We start from the raw sequence: 8,213 nt of genomic DNA on the forward strand, positions 1-8,213 counted from the left end.
GTTAAGGGGCATAGTGGTCCCACAGTTCCAGGCTGCACTCTGGGTACCCCATCACACACACCCAGCCCCCCAGGACATGACTCCCTGGAGCTTGCCATTGCACATGACTGGGACACCAGAATTGCCCTGTGAAGGACAGGGGCGGCTCTAGGCATTTTGCCGCCCCAAGCACGGCAGGCAGTCTGCAATCGGCGGCGCACCTGCAGAGGGTCCACTGGTCCCATGGCTTCGGCGGACCTCCCACAGCCATGCCTGCAGGAGATCCACTGAATCCACGGGACCAGCGGACCTCCCGCAGGCAAGCCGCTGAAGGTAGCCTGCCTGCCGCCCTCGTGGTGATGGCAGAGTGCCCCCCGCTGCTTACCGCCCCAAGCACGCGCTTGGCGTGATGGGGCCTGGAGCCACCCCTGGTGAGGGAAAAGGTTTGGGTGTTACAGACACAAGCTAATTCAGGCATGTTTTCAATTAATTAGAGGGGAATTTTGAAAGCTTTGGGTAAGATACTTGAACTAAACAGGGTCTGATGTGTCAGATGGGTTGGAAGGAGGAAAGGTGAAAAGAGACCTCAAAATCCCTCTTCCCAACTCAGTGAGTTCCTTTTCCAGACCATCCGATCCCTTTCTCTTCTCATCAGCAGCTGGAAATACTATCCTAGAGTGTCAAAGCTCCATACAGTGCATCCCACAATACTTTGAACCAAGACTGGACTGGGGCAAGAGAACTAAAGGAAGGGATTTGAATCCTGTGCTTCAATCCCCACTATGGTATCCAATCTGTCCATGCAATCACAGCCTGGATCAAAGCTTGTCTCCCAAAGTTAAAGCCATATCATCTTCGGCAAATTCTTTCTCCTATTAAACTGCAGTTAATTCTTTGCAGATGCCCAGAGCTGATCAAAGCTTCTTCACTTCATCTTCAGATCCTCTCATCCCATCTTCCCCTTCCACCATCACTAAGTCCATTCAAGGGCTACCCCAAACCTTGCAAATCTGATTCAGACTTCTCATCCCTTGATTCAACTCTGCCATATCCCAAACCCCTTGCAGTGCAGTCCCCTTTTGCCCCCTCCTCGGCACCAGCACTGCTGGCATATAGACACCCAGTCTGTTTTCATGCCTTTTTCCATGCTGTCCATCATGTCCAGTTCCTACTTGCCAAGCTCCCAATCCTTCTTTATGTTCTACTCCCTTCTAAGGACTTGCTGCTGCTGTATCACTACAAAACTGAGTTAATTTATAACATAAAGTAGCTTTAGCACTAACAGTGGAAGAAGTGGCATGAGAGTAGCTGAACCATGTCTGTGCAGAAAGAGAAGACAGAGGAACACCTCACCTGGCAGGAGTCTTTGCCACCCTCTAGGTATCCCAGGAACATCATATTTTCAGTGATTTTGCCTGTATTGGTTAGGTCAGGAACATACACACACTGTAGGAGTTCTGGAAAGTCACCTGCCAAAACAGAAAAAGAGGAGAACACTACTGTTAAGTCTAAGAAATCTGAGAGACCACATAACTCACACAGTATTAGAATCACCTAGAAATTAAAGCAAATCATGAGCTATTAAGCTGAATGAACCATCCAAGTTTTGGATGATTTCAGGGGGACTTTTAAGCCAGCAAATTTACCTCTACTGCTAAGAACCTGATAATGGACTTTGAAGTCTCTGTATGTATCTGATTGCTTTACCATTTAACAACTCTTCTTATATTTTCTTTTTTCTTTATAATAAGCCTTTAGTTTTAAACACTAAAGGATTGGCTGGTAGCATGGTATTTTGGGTAAGATCCAAGCTAATATTGACCTGGAAATGTGGCTGACCCTCTGGGGTTCAGAAGAACATTTAGTATATGTGAGCAGAGTTTTTAAATAACTTCTCACTGTACTGGGCCTAGGTGCTGAATGGGAGCCAGAGAACTGGAATGTAATAAAGGGGGCTATGTGATTTTGTTTTTCAACTTCTCAATAACCAGTGTTAGGGATCAGAAGCACAGTTTGTGACTGGTTGGTGAATCTAACTTCAGTGTTACTCCCAAAACTGGTGGTTATCAGCTCTCCCTTTTGCAGCCTGTCTGACCTTTGTATTTTCAGTAAGGGTTACCCCAGGCACCTGGGGTCACAGTGGCCTTTTGCATGCAGAAATGGAAGCGGCCAACATCAGTGGCCACTTAGGAAAATTCTGAAGTATATTTTTATATTTAAACATAGTCCTCATCCCTTTATTCACCTCTCCATTCTCAATATCTGTTCGTGCTGAGGGACTCCCACTTCCTGTGCTGGGGGCACTGACTTCTCTCCTGGGAGATGGAAGAATTTGTACAGAGAGGAGGTGATTCTGGAGCACTGTGTAGCTCTGATATCGTTCTGCTGTTGGTGCAGAAAAACACAGCAGAGTGATTCACTGTCACAAGGTAGATAGTCAAGTGAAAGAGTACAATCTCAGGGGTGGGAGGCTGTGAATCACCCTGTGCTATCATCACCCTCTCATAGAATCATAGAATATCAGGGTTGGAAGGGACCTCAGGAGGTCATCTAGTCCCACCCCCTGCTCAAAGCAGGACCAACTCCAACTAAATCATCCCAGCCAGGGATTTGTCAAGCCTGACCTTAAAAACCTCTAAGGATGGAGATATCACCACTTCCCTAGGTAACCCATTCCAGTGCTTCACCACCCTCCTAGTGAGAAAGTTTTTCCTAATATCCAACCTAAACCTCTCCCACTGAAACTTGAGACCATGACTCCTTGTTCTGTCATCTGCCATCACTGAGAACAGTCTAGATCCATGCTCTTTGGAACCTCCTTTCAGGTAGTTGAAAGCAGCTATCAAATCCCCCCCCCCCCATTCTTCTCTTCTGCAGACTAAACAATCCCAGTTCCCTCAGCCTCTCCTCATAAGTCATGTGGTCCAGTCTCCTGACTGCACAGAGTTTATTACAGAAGAATAGACCAGCTGCAGACCCCTCCTTTGCTGCAGCCGGTACCAATACATAATGTAATCCTCATCAGTTTGTTCACATCACAAATGAGCTGTCTGTCCTGTTGCCAGTATCAGATTTGGCGTTTGTCTTAATCCAGCATCTGTGCCTCCTGTAGGGGAAAAACCATCATTTGAGACAGATACCATAAAGCAAATGGCTCCAGTGGAAACATTTAGAGAGGTGCCCTGAAAATTCCAAGACAGGGATTCACGTTTCAGCTATTGACTTACTTGCTGCCATGAGACCAACAGCCACATGCCAAACTATTTGAATCCCCATGTGTGTCCCACTGAGCAGGGGGTGTTTCCTCAGCATTGGGTTATATACAGCTCTGCTCTGTAGCTCTGGTTGTGCCAGAGGCACTGGTAGGCAAGTTCTTGTCTTATTGTCAGCACTGGCTCTCAAACCTACAGACAGAAAGGCACTCTCTGTAAAGTTCACATGGTAATTTTGGGAGAGGAGATGGGCCTTATATGATGGAGTTGTTTCACCATGGCACTGTTACAGGTAGTGTTGTCCAGAAGGCAAAGCAGGCAGCCTGATAATCAAGATTCTGGGATTCTGCTCCAGCTCTGAAACTTGCTTACTGTGTTACTTTGTTCAAGTTGCTTTATTGCTTCTTGCCTCAGCTTCCCCACCAGTATTACAGTGATAATAATCCTTTAATACTTTTGGCCCTGATAGCCCTGAAGTGAGCAGAGGTGCACAGAATTCATGTTGTTAGCTAGGACAACCACACCACAAATCCTGGAGGCAAGTGCTATAGGTGCTCCTATTAGAACCACATCGGCACTTTATATGTAGAGGGATTGCCCAGGAATGTTGCTTATACTCAGAGGTCACATAAACAGTGTGGCAGAGATCTAGTAATATATGCGGGTTACTTAGAGTGTAGGGAAATTCAGCTACAGGGGTTACACTAAAAAACCTGAAACTGTGAATAGCCTAAGGGCACCACCCAGTTCACAGTACTAATAGAAACTGGCTTGTCACAGCTAATGTTTTTGGTCTACACTTAGACTAAACCCCCATAAATATATGTGTTCCACAGGATTTGGGTTAAAACAGAGTTTCTCCAAATTAGAATCCTAAAGTCTCTGGAGTTAGCCTAGTGGGCCTAATTGACCCAAGTCTACTCCCAATCCCAACTCTTCCAACCCCCCCAGCTCCTTGTCCCCTGACCATCTCCTTCAGAGACCCCCCGACCCTAACTGTGCCCCCCCAGGACCCTTCTTGGTCCCTGTTCCCTGACTGCCCTGACCCCTATCCACCCCGCACCCCCTAACAGACCCCAGGACTCCCATGCCCCATCCACCCCCCTTGCTCCCTGACTGCCCCCTCCAGAGACCTCTGCCCCTAACCACCCACCCCCCCGGATTCCACCCCCTCATCCAACTCACCCTGCTCCCTGTCCCCTGACTCCCCCCCTTATCCAACTCCCCCCAGCCCTGGGCCCCTTACCATGAGGCTCCCCTCTCATCCGGAGCCATGCCACTGCCGCGCGTGCAGCCCTGCCCCTCAGAATGCTGCGCGCAGTGGCAGGGCTGCAGATGAGCAGGGAGCATCTTTCCTTCCCCATGGAACCAAATACTGCCCCGCGGGAGTGCGCAGCCCCGGCCCCCAGAGTGCTGCACGTGGCGGCAGGGCTCCAGGGGAAGGGGGGAAAGGCGGGGGAGGGGCCGGCGGCTTGCTGCGCTCAGCTGGACGCTCCAGCCCTGGAATGCAGACCCTGCAGCTTGCCACGCTGGCAGGATTTTTAATGGCACACTGGCGTCCTGGCAGGCCCCAGTGTGCCATTAAAAATTGGCTTGCATGCCATAGGTTGCCAACCCCTGCTCCAATTTGTCTAGGTTCCTCTGTATTCTATCCCTACCATCCAGTGTATCTACCACTCCTCCAAGTTTAGTGTCATCTGCAGACTTGCTGAGGGTGCAATCTATGCCATCCTCGAGATCATTAATGAAGATATTGAACAAAACCAGTCCCAGGACTGACCCTTGAGGCACTTCGCTTGATACCGGCTTCCAACTAGACATTGAGTCATTGATCACTCCCCTTGAGCCCAATGATTTAGCAAGCTATCTATTCACCCTATAGTCCATTCATCCAATCCATACTTCTTTAACTTGCTAGCAAGAAAACTGTGGGAGACCGTATCAAAAGCTTTGCTAAAGTAAAGGAATAACACATGCACTGATTTCCCCTCATTCACAGAGCCAGTTATCTCCTCATAGAAGGCAATTAGGTTAGTCAGGCATGACTTGCCCTCGGTGAATCTATGCTGACTGTTCCTGATCACTTTCTCTCCTCTAAGTGCTTCAGAATTGATTTCTTGAGGACCTGCTACATGATTTTTCCAGAGACTGAGCTGAGGCTGACTGGTCTGTAGTTTCCCGGGTTCTCTTTCTTCCCTTTTTAAAAGATTGGCACAACATTTGCCTTTTTTCAATCATCCAGGACCTTCCCCAATCACGAGTTTTCAAAGATAAGGGCTAATCGCTCTGCAATCACATTAGCCAACTCCCTCAGCACCTTTGGTTGCATTAGATCTGAACCCATGGACTTGTGCTGATAGAGGGACATGATCATTCCCCTCTATTTGGCATCGGTGAGGCCTCATCTGGAGTACTGTGTCCAGTTTTGGGCCCCACACTACAAGAAGGATGTGGAAAAATTGGAAAGAGTCCAGCAGAGGGCAACAAAAATGATTAGGAGGTTGGAGTACATGACTTATGAGGAGAGGCTGAGGGAACTGGGATTGTTTAGTCTGTAGAAGAGAAGGGGGGATTTGATAGCTGCTTTCAACTACCTGAAAGGGGGTTCCAAAGAGAATGGATCTAGACTGTTCTCAGTGGTGGCAGATGACAGAACAAGGAGTCATGGTCTCAAGTTGCAGTGGGGGAGGTTTAGGTTGGATATTAGGAAAAACTTTTTCACTAGGAGGGTGGTGAAGCACTGGAATGGGTTACCTAGGGAGGTGGTGGAATCTCCATCCTTATAGGTTTTTAAGGTTAGGCTTGACAAATCCCTGGCTGGGATGATTTAGTTGGTGTTGGTCCTGCTTTGAGCAGGGGTTGGATTAGATGACCTCCTGAGGTCTCTTCCAGCTCTAATCTTCTATGATTCTGTGATTCTAAGAGGATTTCATTAACCAACCTTGTTTGTATGGGCTCCCCCACTCTGCCTAGGTGCTCATCATGACAGGACTGTTTTGCCCAAATGCTCATTTTTGGCTGGTGTTGGATCACAAGTCACTTTTGGGCAGTGGCACTAAAGGGTTGTTATCCTTGTTCTGTGAATCAAGGGCAGCAGAACTGTGCTTGGCATACCCTGATTAAGGGACTGACCCCCAACTAAACTGCACTCACTAGGCAGGGAACATGTGTGCCAAAGCCTAGTGGAGTTGAAAGAGGGTGGAGACAGGTACTTGTTCTGGGTTGGGGTGTGCCTTGCTTAAGGTCCTAGACACCACTTGACCCTTCCTTTCTCCACTGTGTAGTAAAAGAGCTGATTAAGAGTCAATTGAGAGCCTTGTTACACACCACAGAGCTGAACTCACTGATAACGGGATCTAAGCATTAGATCTGCTTTGGGACAGTGCCTCTGATGCAAGAGGCTTCCCAGTGTACATTAGCAGTGAAGATCCCACACTAATAGCTGAAATCACTGAAAGCTGTGTTAAGTGGCAGGACCTTAAGACATTCTAGAGCCACTGACAGATTGGAGAGAGTGCTGGCAGGGTGGCTAGCATAGTGGAGCAGTGAGCAAGCACTCAGACAGCGGAGCAAGCAAGGTGCTTCTTGCCTTCTGCCCCCACAAAAGGTGGGAAGTGAATTCAGCAGATGCACCTCTGAACTCAGCGTCTGCATTGCCCAGGGACAACAACTGTGACTAGGGTGTGGTGAAGGGAAGGGCATATTTAAGGAACTTTTGGTTGCTGGACTTAAGAACCTGAGGCAAAATGACACTGCCTAACTAACTCTGGGGTCTCTTCCAGCTCTAATCTTCCTGGGTTTATTTTTATGAATCCTGCTTGTGGTGTTTTCCCAACTTATGATGGTTTACTTCCCTCCTTTTATTAAAATTTTCTTCTCTATGCTCAAACTCCATGTTTGCGAGAGGGGAAGTATTGCCTCTGAGACGTGACCAGGTGTGGTGCATAATTTTCCCAGGTAACTGGGTAGGGGCTCAAGCCAGTTTTGTGTTGTATTGTTTAAAAGGAACTCCTATATATTGAACCCGGCCCTTGTTGCTGCTGACTACAACTGGCAGAAGGGTTACATATAGAAAGAATTCATAATCTCAAACTGGCATCCATAAACAGTATATAGACAGATTCCCCAAATCATCACAGTGAGAAATTTGCTTTTTTTTTTCAATGAAAGCTGTGATTCTGTCATAATCACAGGACTCTAGAAGCTGGGGCTTAAAGTAAAAAATAAAATATTGCAAGGCTCATTTCTGAAAAATGCATTTTCCAAATTGGAACAAAATGTTGGACATGCCATGTTTTCCACAGAACAGAAATGTTCCAAAAATTCCAACATGGAATTTTTTTGAAAATTTTTTGTCTGGACTCATCAGCTGGCAAGCCAGCCAGTTAGCCAGTCAGTCTGGGGAACTAGTCAGCCTGCCCATCCGTAAATGGTTAGCCTGGGGAGCCTGGCTACCCACCCACCAACCAGGTTCCAGATAGCCCAGGGAGCTGGTCAAGTGGGCAGCCTGCCTGGCAGGCTTTGGGGGGAGCAGGGAGGTTAGGAGCACAAGACTGATACATCAGTGCAATATATCATTACACTACAATCCATCGATTAATCAATGCAATACATCAGTCCATCCATAAAATAAATCAATCAGTCAAATCAAATAATCAATGTAATGCATTGGTAAATCCTTACAATACATCAATACATCACATCAGACAGTACAATGCATCAATATATGGGTACTATACAGTGCTGCAAAACTATAGTATACACCAATACAATACATCAGTCCATCAATACAAAACATCAGTATAATACAATATATCAGTACTATAGAATAGTTCAATAAAATACACCAATACACTGCAATAACCAATGCAATATAATATGTCAATTCAATACATCAGTGCAATACATCAAGACAGTAGACTACATTAAGATAAAACATTAATACATTTATACAAAATAATTCATAAATATGTTACAATATTATACCTCAAGAACATACAATAGACCAATTCATCAATATCA

The sequence above is a fragment of the Mauremys reevesii genome, linkage group 1 (genome assembly GCF_016161935.1).
Source record: "Mauremys reevesii isolate NIE-2019 linkage group 1, ASM1616193v1, whole genome shotgun sequence".
Classification (NCBI taxonomy): domain Eukaryota; kingdom Metazoa; phylum Chordata; order Testudines; family Geoemydidae; genus Mauremys; species Mauremys reevesii.